We start from the raw sequence: 17,846 nt of genomic DNA, 5'->3' as shown, positions 1-17,846 counted from the left end.
ATATCTATGAGGTTGAGTTTTAGGTTGATGCAAATGATCAATCCTTAAGCAAGTTTTGGTCGACTGTATTAGATACTAATAGAGGTATCCGGCAGCCATTTTTCCTCTACACTAAATTCATTCCACGCCAGCAAACATCCAAAAAGCCACAGCTCTGGAATGAGCGTCAGTTAATCACCACAATTCCCAGAGCAATAGAGATTTCATGCAGCTTCCCGCATACCCACAATTAGACGTGCAACGATGCGTTCTAGTCAGCGTTCAGCTATATACGCGTTCGATCATGCCTGATAGTGTAGACATACGAGCACAGATTCCCGCTATACATTGTTACGAACAAAGCCTATGCGAAATAGGTTTCAAACTGAAATGTGAATCGAGACAAAAGGGCGCCATACAATCCGAACATTTTAGCATAACCATGGTATTAATAAAAGGCAAGGCTCATTCCCAATTTCACAAGTCTTATTGATAAAGAAACAATCGTATTCAGATTAAACGATTAAACCTTCCGAAATTGCCTGTTAGAAACACACTTTTAAATCAACAGAGCCTCAATCAACAGCGGCAAAATTTAACTAGCTCGGATTATTGTACGATATAAGGGATTTGTTGTAATGAGATAATTCGAATTTGTAAGGAATTATTAAGGATATTTGCGGCGGAAATGGGGCACAATAGATGAAAATTGTGTGTTATTGTGCGAACATATCTCTTGGGAGTAGACTAGCCCTGGCCCTCCTTAGTCCGCTGATATATGATTGGATGGAAATGGCGACACCGTGTGGATTAACATGAGAATGCGAGCATTTGACTTGGTGATGACGCCTCAAACCGAATTGTGGACATGTACGCGTAGTCGCGTATAATGTTACATCATTTTCTTACGACCGTCCGTATCTAGTTCAATTGTTTCTGAGCAATGTCTTTTTAAATAACACCAAATGTAGCTACATTCTTCTATTTGACTTCAAATTCGCTCACAGTTGGTCGGTTTTCTAACTGCCCAGAAAGTTCCTTGTTGATCCTTTAACGTTGACATAGGAACTCTTACAATTGGTGTTCTTTGGTAAACGAAAGTCTAGTTCGCAACTTGATATCTATATGTATACAAGAGTATTTAGTTTCACCTGTCCCGTTGTATGTCTGTCTGTCTGTAATCAAATCTTGCAAGTTAAATTTGACCAACTTCCAATAATCTAGTAATGACATCCTGGTAGTCCAGTCACGATCGTCTCCGCAGGAAGGAACTCTTCAACGGTTAATAGCATCGACTTGAAATTTGGTATGCAAATGTAGTTTGGGTGACGATGCAAGTACAGTCAACAAAAAGTACATCCAGCAAAAAAAAGTTCTATTAAAAATGATTTTTTTATGGTTAGGTTATTTTTCTTGTATATTTTTTATATTATCATTTAGCCACGTGGGCATTATGAAAAACTAATGAATATATAATAGCAATTAACAATTATTTTCTTGTGTAAAGTTCGAATGTTCGTTATTAAGCTTCAAAATTTCACTTCGTAGATTGTTAGTGTTTTCAACGTAGTGTGCATACCCGCGCGCGTGGGCATCGAAGTCGGTATAGCTATGGCTTGGTACGAGACGAGACATACTTCAGTAAAGTTTGCTGTACATTGCTCGTAACTTCAGTTAGAAAACCAGAGCATACTTTTTTTACTAAGGTTACACACTCAATCATCATCATCATCATCAGTCGGAAGACGTCCACTGCTGAAAGGCCTCCCCCTTAGAAAGCCACAATGAACGACAACTCGCCACTTGCATCCACCGGCTTCCCGCAACTCTCACGATGTCGTCAGTCCACCTGGTGGGAGGCCTGCCAACGCTTCGTCTTTCGGTTCGTGGTCGCCACTCGAGGACTTTTCTCCCCCAACGGTTATCTGTTCTTCGAGCGATGTGGCCCGCTCATTGCCACTTCAACTTGCATATTTTTCCAGATGTGTCGGTGACTTTAGTTCTTCGACGAATTTCCGTATTCCGGATTCTATCGCGCAAAGAAACTCCAACACACTGAATACAACAGTACAAATAAGAATATAAATTTTAGAGCGAGAACATCCAGCGTTCCCGTGCCCACTAGCCAATAAGACCAACTTCGCACTGTTGGGACCTCATTAATTGCGATTGGGTCGAAGCAGATTACGGCAACCGAAAAGGTTGCTTGGCCGGTCGTAAATCAGAAGCCGTAACCAACGGAAACGGACTCAGAATGTACAGATTAAAGTGCATTATTGTCTGTAAGAGCTAATGACAATTGAAACGTAGGGGCGGTTTGGGAGAGCGCGTTTTGGCGCTTGTGAATTGTGGTGAAGCTTCAAGCTGAAGTGAACAATAAATAATTTAAGATTGAAGTACTGGCTGGGAATAACCTTAAGGCAGCTCCTTATTTTTCTGAGCTCATTTTTAAAAATAAAGTTTGAGGGATGATCTTGCTTGAGTAAATCGCAAATTTTCGCTGCCTTTGAGGCGTAGCGAATGCCAATTCGGATCAGACCAACCGAGAGGTTTCACAGTATTCTGTAGAAAGGTTATCTTTTGTATCTCTTTGTTTTCTTTTCAGATCAATACGGCTGGCGCGAGCTAGAATCGTGAAGGAGTATTGGCACAATAAATCCCAGAAAATCGCCAATAATAATGAGTTGGTGCCAATCGATGCCGATCAAACACAGCTGGCGGGGACAGATGTCAATATTTACCTTTTGAGGGGTCGATGGGTATTTTTAATTATAGAATATAAGTATGTAAAGCGGTTTAAGACAGCATATTGACCTCATTAGGATTTTTGAGTATGTATACGTATAAGTTAACATACTACGTATTATGTTATATTTCATTTGACTTCTACATTAGGACTTTGAGAGATATCTTATTTCTTTTTATGCTTTTGTATGATAAAGTGTTTACATACATAATTGTACTAGATGCTTATAGCACGTTGTTTAATTTAAACGAAGCGACTGGATTATTTCAGTTTTAAAACTTCAATTCTTCATCAGAAATGTTGATTTGACTGGCCAAAAAAGGTTAGTTCTTTTCGTGATTACTAAATACTATTTCATCATCCCGGATTATGTATTTCCCACTGCAGAGCACAGGCCTCCTTGCAGAATGAGAGGGCTTGGGTCCGTGAATGCGGATAACAAAATGCGAACAAAAATTGGATCAGAATTGTGTATCCCATGCAAACCCTTTAAAACAACGCAAGCGCTCGAACTTAAGAAAAGAGTTTCATAAACCCAAATATATAACGTAGCGGGGTTGCTATGCGTGCATAATTTAAGCTCGAAAAGTTAAAATTCATGAGAACATGTCCGACTCGTGTTTTTCACGAGTGGCAACACCGCGTTTATGACGTCACGAATCAACTTAATGCGTACTACGGGACTTTTTTAATGTAAACAACCAAATGTGTCACGTACTGGCAATTTTTATCGGGCAATCTGAATTTTTTAGACCGGCGCGGCCATGATAAGGTTGAGATGTTTTTGATTCTCTTGCTGTTTTAGTATAGCTTTGCGGCCTCCGTGTTCTTTATAAAGAACTAATCAAAGGTAAGAAAAGAAAGAAAGAAAAAGAAGAGGTAAGAAAGGTATTCTAATAAGAATAGTTACCGAATGTAGATTCGAACCAACTGAATCTAGACCCACTGTGGAACCTTTTCGTAGAAAAAGTCACTGTGACATCACATTGCTTGACAACTCAATTTATTATGAAACTTACTGTGAGAACGTTCTGCGGTGGGTCAGGAATCAAATGGTTCGACTGTAAATACTATATACTCGTACAAAGCACAAATTGTTGGACGAATAATAAACAGGTAAGCATGTTAAAAATATTGGGAATCGGCAGAGAATATTTAAAAAACTTTTTACTATCTATGCCCTTCGTCAAGTGTAACTAAATTGATGCTTTTTTTTAAGTATCTCAAATGCCACTGAATAAGAGCGTTTTCAGATTATCCGATACCGATATCGGTATCGGACGCCGATACCGATATTGGGGCAAGTAAAATGTATGAAATATATACTTACCTGTTTCTCAGATTATCCGCCGATCCGATATCGTATCGGCGTCCGATACCGATATCGGATCGGGTAATCTGAAAACGCTCTAAAAGATCACACCTGAACGTGAACGATCACTTATCCAATATGATAAGCTTTTTTTTATAATATAAATTGCATGCCATTATCATTCATAATATTTCATTTCTTTCATATCAAGTTATTTGTGTACCAAACCACTGCATAAATCAAAACACACCCTCATCCCTAACAACAAAGTACGACGCCTAATCTTTAATATTGAATGACAAGACTAAACTTGTTCAATAAAGTGGAATCATGCAAATCTCCTGTCCCTTATTAATATTATGTATGAAGCGAGACGGCGAGTATAACTTTGAAAAATTGCAAATTCTTGGAAATCTATTGGGACGAAGTTGCCGGGTACCTTGATACTTTGAATGTTTTTGTGAGGAACTCTAGGTTGGAGGAGAGTTCATCTTAAAAATAAATTTTATTTCTAAAGATGCCGTATTGTATTTTAAGTTCTAAGTTTTACCATATCTAAGAGGGCTAGATATACGTAAATACCTAGTTAAAAGTAACACACATGATATAGCAGTAAAAGTACATATTTAAATCTAATCTGCCATATTATTTCATTGAAATTTTGTTACTATGACTTACCTACCAGATATTTTGATAGAGGTAAGCAATAATACAATTCTTATTTTAAACCCATGAAAAGTTTTTATCAAGGCAAGGGAGGACACTGCAGTGTTCATTTCAACCTTTTCAAGAACTATTTTCATACGCAGTTATATCTTTCCCAGTACAGCTAGGAACTTGAGTTTTTCTTATTTACTCCTATGTACCTATCTACTTCATAATGCCCAACTCAAAGCTGTCAAAACGCACAAAAGCACCAAACGTTACAGCGATGGCGCCCTGACGCGACACTAAGCACCATGCATGACTGACATCCCAAACGCTCATTCATTAACAATAACGCCAAGTAATATTAATTATAGCTTAAAGACTATTATCGCGTAAGGCGATTACGTCGAGATGACGTAGCGCGACGCCATAAATTGCCTCCATTAAAATTCTGAGGAACGATTCTATTTGAATTTCGGAGGTAGCTACTCAGGCGCGACGTTTGAAAATCGAATTTGATAGTTACAAATTGTTCTTTAATGGCGTTCTAGGCATATCAAAATCAAAGCGGCCAGTGTTTTAAATCATCTTAATAATGGAAATTATTTGATTGCCAGTTACTTTTCTACTTAAAGCATTTTAGGTTACGTTTCCACTGAGGCGGCAGAATCGACCAATCACACCTCCACTCTTGTAGCGTGGATATGTTTGATCTATTCTGAGCGTCACCGCTCCTAAATGGTTTTTTCAGTATGTACGTAAGAACACGCATAAGTTTTTTTTAATACATACATACATACATACATACATAAAATCACGCCTCTTTCCCAACGGGGTAGGCAGAGACTACATCCTTCCACTTGCTACGATTCTCGCATACAACTCTCGCTTCCTCTACATGCATCAATCTTTTCATGCATGCACGTCGGTTTAGAGTACTCCTGCCTGACCCGACCTTTCTTCAGAACGTCCCCGATTTGAGCGTGGTACGTTCGTCTAGGCCTTCCTCTCCCAACGACTTTTTTTTTTTAAACTTTGTATTATTTTTGAAACTTAAAAACTTCTAACTTATTTTAATGGTACAACTAGCGCCCGGGTAAATCTGTTTGCAATATTTTCACGAGGTGTAACAATTTACATGGATCGTCTAAGCAACAGGCGCCCAATTTGCAACAACAAACAGTAATATAGCGTACTGTAAATATTTGTCCCAGGACGGCTTGGTTAATTATCAATTGGGTAGACGGCGGGATTTAGTTTAGCACAAACGACTCGTTATTTAATTCAATATTTCACGCTTAACTGGATCAAACTAATTTTCTATCAGCTATAATAACAGTGGATTAAATTTCATTCACTTAGTGGATCATAAAGTTTCTTTCTATTTATAATAATGGACGGGCTGTAAAGTTTTAATTAAAGAAATGTACACAGATTTATTACCAGATTTTGCTTTAAATAAGAGATTTATTTAGTTATATAGTTAAGAGGACGCAAAGATTTAAGTAAAGTTTACCTAAATTGTTTAAATAGGCGTTTAATGATTTATTAAATCATTTTAATTTTGTTTCGTTAAAAGTTTTAAAAATATAATGTTATATTCTGATTACACTAATAAATTACTTAAACAAAAATAAATTATCTTCAAGAAAGCTTATTGTTAAAGCCTATGTTTGTATATGTCCAGCAGTGGACGTCTTTCGGCTGACATGATGATAATGGTGATGAAGAAAGTTTAACAGTACAATTATAAAATTATCTCAATATTAATACTAGCGACCGCGCTAAACTTAACATCAAAGGCCTAATCCATAACTACCCTCAGAGATACCTACCTAAAATTATGCGACCGCCTCAAACACGGCCTAATTGCTTGATAAACACGAATCCAGGCAACTGTTGCTGATTGAATCGGCAACTGTTGCCTTGAAAGTGGAAACGTGGCTCTGCCCTAAAAAACATTAATGTGATAGTGAGGAGAACACTCCTAGTTCAAAATAAAAGAAAGCCATTCGCGAAATTTCGAGTCGGATATTCGCATACGCGTTCGCAAATTTAAGAAATGGAATATTTATTACATCGCACATAAAATACGTGTCAACCTTTTGGGCAAAGATCGAAATCCCGAGTAGAGTTGTTACTTCTCAGAAATGTCCTAATGTTTTAAATTGGGGGCGCGAAAAAAAAATTTGACCTATCTCATTGAGTGGAATATCGATGTTTAGTTTAGAGCTCATAACAAGATGAACACTGTATTTTTTTGACCATGACTTATTTTACAACACCATAATATATTTTTTTCGCCATAAAACAAACAATCATGTCGATGGTCGGTCAAAAAGTTGTCTTTCATTTTGCAACGAACTCTCTATAAACCGTCCAGTCTTTCTATTAGCGAACGGTCCCATCTGTGTTTACATTTTTTATCAGCCAGTGTGAACGACGTTTTACACCAAGTTCCACACAGTTGTCTCCCTTAATGGGCAGCAATTCGATCCCCTAGGCATTGGGCACCCCTAATGCAACCATCGTACTATGTAACTTAATACCACCCTCACACATCCAAACCACTTTCAACCTAAATTGCATAAAGTTAAGACTAGAAATTCACTTAACGATTTTATTTCGGATTACAAAGATAATTGTACAGTTGTTTGTGGCGACACCAGCGCGAAATTGATACGGAGGTGCTAAGTGATCGCTATAGTTCTAGTTTTGTACACCGGTTGAGTTATGTTGGTAGGTAGAAGCATAAGGGTGTGCAAGTTGATGTGAAAGGGAGGGATAGAATTTTAATCAGTAAAGCTTGTCGCTTAATATATTGGGGATTCGATTTTTGAAATGATTCTGGTCAGTTACGTGTTTGTACATCTTAAATCAGTTTTGGTTGTCGACAGTATCGATTACCCTTGTTTTTGATTCATGGGCATAAATATTATTATGTTCTAACAAACTATTGATAGCGCAGAATTATAGCATGCTCCTTGTTATAGGTAAATTTACAATAGCCGGCATTGAATTGAATAATTGAATGATAATGTCTACGTGCGCATCACAGAATAATTAAATACAGGTTTATTCAATAACATATTAATCGTGTTTTAGGCAATCTCATCTCATAACCGCCCAATTGAGCGTATGGTACGGTATGGTATGACTGAGTTGAAATTTGTCATTATATAGATATATTCGGTGGCAATTTGGTATAACATTTTAGTGATTAGCCAGGAACGTCTCTGCAGGACAGAACTCATTAACGGTTAATGGCATCGCCTTGAGCTTTGGTGCAAAACAGTTTTACGAAAAAAAAATCACGGTCAAAATAGTATCGATAGTACCATTGACAGTTCAATCTATGATCTATAGTAGATGGAATGGTTACGCTTTTATACCTACTCGAAATATGGACATAAAACAAGAATGGAACCAAACAAGAGATACGAAAAAATTAAAAGTATATTTTTACTTAATACACTCTATTTCCCTATGCCTGTTAAAGTGTCGCACTGCTACAAAGGCCTCCCCTTTTTCCCACCATTCATCCTTGTCGAGAGCATTCACCTACCACACTATAAGTAGACAAAATCGAAAGCCAAAATTTTCACTCGTACCTCCGCTTAATCAAGCGCTTTACTTGTAAAATTGAGCATTGTTAACTCGAGGCATCGTAGCGTTAACGTTATCCGACGTTAAGCGACGTTTACAACGACGAGCGACGGTCTCCGGATTTTTAGTTCGTAAAACAAATGAGTCGCGATGTTTTACGACTCCAACGACTGGAGCTCCGCCATCCATTTCGCACAAACGACCTGATAGAGACTTTAACGCGTTTCGACGTTTTTGAACGTTTTACCTTTATCGTCGGCCGGGGAGCCATGGCGATTCTTGATACTTACCTGGAAAAAAAGAAGGAACTTAAATTAATATTTCATCATTATCACCAAGACAACATTGGGGAAGGTCACATCCAGATAAATAATCGATATGGAGTGGTTAACACCAAAGTTAAGATTTTATTAGATATTTATTTACACTACATTATCTATATAATCTGATCGTGGGTGTTATAACATCTCAGTGTGATATACTTAACTCGTGGTTTGACATTTGTCACTATTACATAAAGTACGCTATTTATAAAACAAACATAAGTTGCACATAGAGTCTAAATCATGCATGGTATCTGACGTTTTAATAAGAAAAAAAAACTTAATTTACTATATAAAAAAGTTTAGGTAAAAAAAACGTAAAGGTGATATATTTTTGGCCGGTACCGCTACTGGCACGATTTTACTGGAATAATGTGAACCAGGCAGTATAGACGAGAGAAATGTCTCATTGCTATGAGGCTAGAATAAAGACCTACGCTAGCAGCAGGGCTACTACGAAACTCGAAACTCGTAGTTCGTGTCGTGCGGTCCCTCTGACACTTGTACTATTTAATACGAGAGCGAGAGGCACGGTACGATACGAACTTCGAGTTTCGAGTTTCGTAGTAGCCCTGCAGACGCGGGCGCAGGTGCCGGTACAATCCGTCGCACATACTATTTTGCGTTGCTCATACTATTTTGTTAATAGGCGCCCACCCACTCCGTGCAAACCGCGTCAGCTAGCGTAACCCTAACTAATATTGGGCTATACTTCCCACGCGGGCCAACTGCGCATTGGGAATTCAAAGTCAAAGTCAAAATATCTTTATTCAATTTGGGCTATAACAAGCACTTATGAATGTTAAAAAAATCTACCACCTGTTCGGAAAAACCTCTGTTGAGAAGAAACTCAACGAGGTTTTTTTTAAACAGATTTACAATATTATTAAATGATATCTATAAATCACAAGTATTTAACACAACTTTATTTTTAACAAATTTGGTAGCTTCATACCCAATATGGTTTTTTTTAACAAAAAGATCGTGGGAAATTATTAACGGTATTTTGCACACCATTTCCGAGAAAATCAGAGGCGCGAAACTCGATCTCGTACCCACCCACGGCCCTCTGTTTGAGAGGCCATAGATCAAACCACTGGGCTAACATGATAATTTTCATCATCATCATCATCATTATCATCATCATTTTGGCCTACGTGATACCTACGTCCCACTGCAAAGCACAGCCCTCCTCTAAGAATCATCACTTCACTAAACTCAAAAGGGCAAACCCACCCGCTTTCAATTTTTTTTTTATTTCTTATAGGTATTACATACACTTACTTCCTGTACGTATCCACTCGCCAAACTGATATAACAGTTTGTTGACGAGAACACGCTCGTTACAATTTAATTATATTTGTTTAAACATGCATCCAAATACAAAAACAAAATAAAAGTTACAACATATACAGAGATGTGGATATTTTGTGGATAAGGCAGTTAAGTTAATAAAACGTATTAATGTTAATGGTATCCACAAATCCATCATAAATTTTTCCTGTTCAATAAATATCAATCCAACAATCGAAGCTGATAATTGTAATTATTGAAAATTCGACTCGTTACGGAAGTAATAAATTGACCGTTATTAAATATTGACCGTCGTTTTAGTTGTTAATGTGCATTTAGTTAATAGCAGGGTATTTTCAGTTTCACTACCAAATTATCCATTGCGTGATTAAAAACATTCTGTGAGTGATTCCACGTGTGGATTGAAAAAAGAAGAACATTAAATAAAACGTTCCATCTATTTTCCACTTCCTTCAGGTCCTGATTTCCAATTTCAAATTCAACCATCGGCTTCCATTACTATGGAGCCGTCTCCAATGAAAAATAACTTTTCCAGCCAGCATCAAGTATTCGGATGACTTTAATTAAGAAACTCAATCCTAGTATCAGGAAATCAAATTTTGTTTCATATTCCCGACGTGAACTTCTAAAAATTCCCCTAATTAGACTATTTAGCTTAATTAAGCACGAATTTGTTCCGAAGCCCAGCGGAATTTTAATTTGTGCCAAAACAAACTGCCTGAAGCAGTTTTTGCATTTTTTTCTGCTTTGCGAAGTTTAAATTCACGTCATTTAGTAATTTAATAGGAAGTTCGCTGAAAAAGGCATACTTGGGTTATTGTTTCACTTTATTATTTCCTTTGGTTCTTCCAATGCCCAACAAAGAAACTTGCACTTGCGTTTTAATTAAAACAGTGCAATACGAACAAAGAATTTATACCAGTTCTGCTAAATGATTCATAAAGAAAAAACAATACCTCCGATATTAATTACCTATCATTTTCGAATAACTCAAAGTACGAACCACCAAATTTAAATTTAGAACGTGTCAGTCCAGAAATGCGACTGCAGAGTGTATAAAGCCGGCTCACTCTGCGATTACTTTTGTTTGAACGCAGATGTTCGGAACAGTTCCGCAACAGCCCCCGTTGTCTTGATTTTAACGACTCGCTTGTTTTTGTGTAAGTAAGAAGATAGCATTATGAATTAATAATTCTAAATTCAAATTGGAGATTGGGTAATATCGAAGTTTGTGCGTGTTTGTTTTTAACCCCCGACGCACAAAAGGGGTGTTATAAGTTTGACCCCGCGCGCGCGCGCGTGCGTGCGTGCGTGCGTGTGTGAGTGTGTGAGAGTGTGTGTGTGTGAGTGTGTGAGTGAGTGTGTGTGTGAGTGCGTGTGTGTATGTGTGTGTGCGTGTGCGTGTGCGTGTGTGTATCTCTCTCTCTCTGTCTGTCTGTCTGTCTGTCTGTCTGTCTGTCTGTGGCACCGTAGCTCTTAAACGGGTGTACCGATTTGAATGCGGTTTTTTTTATTTGATAGCATGTTTTCTAGCGATGGTTCCTAGACACGTTTTATTTTAACATAACCGGTTAAGCCGTTTTTGAGATATTGAACTTTGAAGTGACAAAGTCGGGGGTTTTCCAACTTTTTGTTGGTTAGGTTAGGTTAGTTATTAAAAGCGTTGGCGACAGATGGTTGTAAACAAAACAGTTTCTTTGACGCTCACACATTTTATTCCAAGTCCCACTTTTACGCAACGTTCTGTATAGTGTGGTAGGTCAGGGACTCAGGGCTCAGTGACGCTGCACATACAAACACTGTAGTTAACTAAATGTTACTGGCTGTTTTTATTTATTCATTTTTAAAACATTTCAAACGCTGATCCGGATTTTAAATACCATTTCGATTGGCAGAAAGAAGATGCCTTCGCTTAGGAACGCAACCCATGAAGCGATAAAAAAAAACAGTAATGCTCATTTCTACGAATCGTAAACCAATAATACCAATTCTGATACTGGCCTAAATATTTATGGAGTAAAACGACGAAGAAATATAAAGTTAAAAGCTATTATAGAATTTAGACTATAGTCGAGACTGGATAATGGTACTTGCAGATTGCCGATCGGCGCTAAGCAAGATGAAGCCTCATTTACATGGTAATTACCAAATGAATCTAAATTCAAATACCTACATATAGTTCAACCGTTTTAACATAATCCTGTTCGCGCATTCATTGTTCGAAATATAAAATAATCAAACTGACTAGAACGTTGTGCCAAAACTTTTTTTTAATTTTTGAATTTGGAAGCATTAAAATAAACATTTGGATGTTAAAAAAATGTCACATGGAATAATTATAACCCATTAGTTTTGTTGACCGCTTCCAATCGAAGCAACTGGAGGTCCATGGGGGAGGCCTATGTCCAACAATGGACTTTCTACGTCTAAGTACATCTTGTAGGCTTTTTTTAAATCTCGATTTAAGGCTTAAACTGACGGTTCATGTATGGATCTGACAGGACTTAGGACCACTTAAACCTAGATTTAAAAGCCTGCAAGTGGACGTAAATGATGATAATGATATTTTAATGTTAAATCAAAGCCTAATCCATCAAGATGAGGCTCATTGGCGAAGTAATGACATTCGCAGTGAACGTTAAGCCTAATGAGTTAGAGTAACGGGTAGTTAGCGATATGACCTATTTGAAGTAGCCTTGGCGTCTCTAACATTACGTTATTTCAAGTATTAGTCATGAAATATGTAGGATTATGAGTAATCCTAATCATCGTAATGGTTTTGATCATTATTTATTAAACGAATGAAGACTTTTTTGCTGACTATACTTCTTTTAGATTGTAATTGCGTAGTCAATAACACATAAATGTGTACATTTATTATTATGACTTTTTGTATTTATGCTATTTGACGTCAGTCTTCAAGAAGATGATGCTTTCTGTATTTATGCTTTTTAATTTTATGCGTAATGATGTGTATGCATATCGCTAATTCGGCTAAAAGCAATGCGTAACAATAATATAACAAATAATTTTATGCCATCCAATAGAGAACCAAGATTTGATTTATTCTATTTTCAAACGTTTACGCACCGTAGATTATCATGTTTTTTCTCGTAGTTAAAGACTTTACGAGAAATATTATGCTAGTCTATGGTTATTAAAATTATGATACTTTACGGTAAACTTAACGAAATAAGTAACCTAACGCTATGGCCAGTTTGAAGAGAGGGCGCCGCATAATAGGTTACCTGAATTCCACATTGTGCAACTGTTACTTTAATGAGGGCTATCGTTTTTTGTCTCACTAGATGGCGCACTGTTGCGTGAGGTTTTTAAGTATGGCTTTCAAAGTCTGTTATTACGGGCGTGAAAACAAAGTTTAGAGTAAAATCATATTTAATACACCTTAAAACCGTACCATAAAAATATCGAGCATGCAACAGTGTTGCATAGTCCCTGTTTTGTTCGGAAAAAAGGGAGGACAAAGGTTTCCGAAAGACCAAACTGTCTCAAAACACAGACATTCATTGCCCCGAAACGCATATTTGCCATAATTAATTTCAGATATTGCAAAATATTCACAAAATTATTCTAATTTTAAATAAACCCGCGTAGCTCACCCAAAAACTGAGATTTGACATTTCGGAGACCTCACGCTACACTAGCGCCTCTAGTGGCGAATTCATACGCGATAGCCACCATTACGCAGCAACGTTAATCAAAACGACCAAAGTAGTGTTTATATTGATTTGGCGTTGAATAAATCCACTAAAAATGGCATTAACCAAGGTCAAACGCCTATAAAACTTGCGTCAAACACATTTCCGCCGTAAACATCAGCTGGTGCCAATATTGACGTAATAAATGGCGACGAATTCGTTACAGACGAAAAAATCGTTAGTCACTCGAAAAAAAATCGTTGAGAATGAATGGCGCTTCAGCTCACTCGAGTTGCCAGCTGTTTCCGTCAGCTGATAGACCGGATATTGGCTGTTAGAGAGACGCCTTCGCCATCCCTTTCGAACGTATCACTCCGTCCCTGCCGCGGCTTTTAATTTTTCATTCGTCACCACCTAATGAGCTTGAGCCCGCATTCGATTCGTTCTATATGTTCCAATTTTGAAATGAATAGTGTCTGCCAACTATGTACAGAATTTAATTATGAAACCTTGTTTAATTACAATGCTCATTTCGCGTGATTTGAAACTTGTAGCATTATAAACCCATTGTAAAACTTGGCTGAATAAAAGTCCCTTGTTTTAGATCTCGTTGAGCAATAATATATTACAACTGGCTTGCACGCGATTCGAATGCGGACGTTCGAAATTTGAAATTTGAACAACCGGTCAAGTTTTTAAGCTGTATTTTGTGGTTCGTATTTCAAATTCTATCACAACAGAAGGCTCGAATACGGAAACAAGGGTTGTTAAAAACACATTTTGTTTTAGTGGTAACACTGGCTGTTTAAGAATAAAGGAGGTTAACAACTAACTTTTTAATCATAAAATAGGTTTTATTTGACGCGACTGTTTTAAAGCGATGATAAATTTTGCACGTTAGTAACTAAAAGCATGTTTTCGTGCAACTAAGCATTAATTAATATTAAGAAATTACAGTCAAAAAGTTGTATTAAACATGCGATTATATAAGCTTCAAAGCTTATTAAGTTACTTTAGAAGCAGTTCACAAAAAAAAGTAAGTGCTCATTCATACTGAACTTTTGTTTGTTCAGTCAGAATAGCATTGCATCAATAGCATTTGGAAGTCGTACAACTTCTTCGTTCATTTGAACTTTATCCCATCTCGGCAGTTCAATTTCGCATGCATAAAGTAGGTAAAATAAACTCATGGATTTTAAGGCCGAAGTTTTGACAGCACACCGACGGAATATGCGGTTTCATGCTGCCGTTTGTAAAATTAAGAAGGTTTAATACATAATGGACGACCTTTAGGACGGGGAATGTTTACTTTGACAAATTGCTGGCCATTAGTTAAATATAAAGAGATCCCTGTTGAATTCAATAACGATTCATGGAACGACGTTATGAACTTAGCTACGAAAGTGTTAATTATATCATTTTTATAATTAAAACCCATGTGGACACTAATATTTTTGTTACACCAAAAACAGATCATTTTTATAATTCTAGAATGCAGAAACGCTCGTAATAAAAGCACTCGTTTTACTTTGCGAAACAAATTTTCCACATGGCCAGTATTTCCGTTCAGCCAGTATTTTCTATTTAAAAGAAGAAAGCAATCTTTTTGGGGTTCGAGTAGCCGCAATAGCCTATGCTTAGTTTCCCGAGGGAGACTCACTGCAATGCGGATGGATATCTTGTGGTGCACGCAAAACCTCGATTACCCTTAGTTATTGATAATGTATTATTAAATTAGTAAATCTAGGTACATTGCCTTCCAGTTTAAATGAAACACTCGATAGCTCAAATAATTGATATATGTATTTATAACCACATATGGCACATATTCATATTGAAAGGATGTAAGCGAATTTCCACAAGAATACATCGTATTCTCAAATACAGAATTAATCCATACTAATAAATGCGAAAGAATGTGTGTGTGTGTGTGTGTGTTTGTGGGTTTGTATGTTCGTACGTTTGTCCGTCTTTCACGTCGAAACGGAGCGACGGATCGACGTGATTTTTGGCATAGAGATAGTTTATGGCCCACAGGCTACTTTTTATCCCGGAAAAATGTATACCATTAGGCCTTTTATTTGTTACTGGCAACCCTTACTCATTCTCAATTTGAATGATGGTTTTTAATTTATTGCGAGCTTTCTATTCGAATTTCAAATCGAAGTATAATGACGAAAGAACACAAACCTAACTATGCGCTTTAGACGGCCATTGTCATCGTCTAAATAAGGTTCACTTTTAAATATTGTTCTATTTCTGAAATTGGTTTATTGCGGAATACGGTATAATTTCCAGTCAGGTCATTTGACATGCAATTTTCTTTGTAAACGCGAATGTTTAAAAGGAAAATTGCATAGGAATATAGACTGTATTTCATTAAATTATACAAGTACAATTACTCACGTAATCATTCATAAATAGAGGCAATCATGTTGTGGACGGTATAATGAATTATGACAATATAATAATATACTATTTTTAATTTAAGAGCTTTTGTAGATAGATAAGACATAACAGGTACAGTCGAGTTCATAAACTTGTGAGCAAAAATTTGATTAAAAATATCTGAACACGCTTCTACGCCGTTAACAATAGAGTCGAGTTCAGATATTTTTGATCACATTTTTGCTCACAAGTTTATGAACTCGACTGTAATATGAAAACATAAATAAAATTTACAATGATGATAATAAAAACGTATTTAAGAGCATTAAAACAGGTGTGTAATGATCGGTTCAACATCGTTTGCACTTATCTATTTACTTACCTACCTACTTACCTAGGGAAAATAGAAAAAACAAGTGATCGCCCAAAAAATTCGCTCCAAATAAAATGATGTGGGTGCAAAGTAATGTGTACTGAACATAATAACATTCGGCCCAATTTATAAGGATCTGTCGACAGCGCAACTCAAACAAGTACGTCAAATCCCAAACGGGCCCGCTTTTTGCTAACAAATGAAGGGTTCAGTATAAATTTGCTCGCAACCGCTAGAATGTGCCTATTGAATTACACGTCTGAAAATTTTAAGTAGGTACGTAAGGAAATACTTGAGTATTTTTAGGGTTGTCCGAGCGTTTCAACCACCTCATTTTCGTGGTCACATTTTTTTATGAATGGGCTACGGCCCTTCTACGAAATTAGATGCCATTTTCGATTATTTTTTATGCAGCCAGGCTTAGTGGCACCCTGGCCAATAGTAGCGATCTGGGTGACATTTGTAAATGGGTCAATCAACTTATTTGTTTTGTTTTTCTGTCCCGTAAATCAGGAGACATCAGTCATCACTTTGATAGAAAAATGTTTGCAATTTATACTATTAGCACAACTGCCTCAAAAATGTCACAACTCCTAACTTTTAGTGTATTTGTGCCCCATAAAATCATGCTTTTAATAGGTGACTCAGGAGGGGTCTATATTAATTTGCATAAATTTATTGTCCTAGTTCAGGGTTTCTCAAAGTTGGGTACGCGAACCCCTAGGGGTTCGTTTTTCGACGGTAGGGGGTTCGCGACAAGGTTTCCTTGATGGTGGCTGCAAGACTGGCAAGGTGATTAAGATTGGTTTTTGGAGTATTTTTGTATTTTTTATTTCAACTCCAAATTTGTTACTTATTTGTTTGTTATTTGTTGTTGTTTGTTTCAGTTTGTATTTTCGTTGGCAAGATGATTCTTACCTATATTTGTGTTACTTTATTGAAATAAATAATATACATTATTATTATGATGACAATTGAAATATAAATAAACTTAGTTTCTCCAACAGCCAATTTTATTACTATCTTTGGGGGGGGGGGGGTTTCGCTGTCGTCTAGAAACTATAACAGGGGTACGTGGAGCCATAAGTTTGAGAAACCCTGTCCTAGTTGAAATAGGCATAACGTTATTTCGCATAATTATTAATTCGCATAAGTAACATTAATCCGCATAACTGAGTACGCATAATGTAAATGCGCATAATTTGGATTGGCATAACGGTAAGTTGGCATAAGTTTAATTAGCATAACAATACTTTGCATAAGTATAAAAGAGTATAAACATTAAATGATTATTTTAATGAAATTGTAAATTTTATTTGTCAATCAATATATAAAGTGTTTACATTAATGGAAAATTAATTAAAAAATAATATTACTCAAGTAAAATGATTATTGTTTTAAACTATATGTAAAAATATCTATTATTGGGCTATTATCAAAAAAATACCTATCTTCGAAACTAACCTAACCGAGTCGGTTTTGCCCTGAACAAGCTAAT

At 36.7% G+C, this 17,846-nt stretch overlaps 1 protein-coding gene across 9 annotated transcripts in view; it reads right to left on the bottom strand.

Annotated features, from left to right (window-relative positions):
- Positions 1 to 17,846, bottom strand: part of brat (tripartite motif-containing protein brain tumor) — a 603,590-nt gene that overhangs the window by 15,338 nt on the left and 570,406 nt on the right. The window contains exon 4 of one of the 9 annotated variants that reach the window (XM_074098338.1): positions 8,539 to 8,581. The exons of the other annotated variants lie outside the window; for them this stretch is intronic. The gene's annotated coding sequence lies outside the window, so the exon portion shown is untranslated. The remainder of the gene's footprint in view (positions 1 to 8,538; positions 8,582 to 17,846) is intronic. 9 annotated transcript variants of the gene reach the window in all.

This window comes from Choristoneura fumiferana, chromosome 15, assembly GCF_025370935.1.
Source record: "Choristoneura fumiferana chromosome 15, NRCan_CFum_1, whole genome shotgun sequence".
Classification (NCBI taxonomy): domain Eukaryota; kingdom Metazoa; phylum Arthropoda; class Insecta; order Lepidoptera; family Tortricidae; genus Choristoneura; species Choristoneura fumiferana.
Note: the sequence above shows the minus strand (reverse complement) of the source record. Positions and strands in the feature narration are given on the sequence as shown.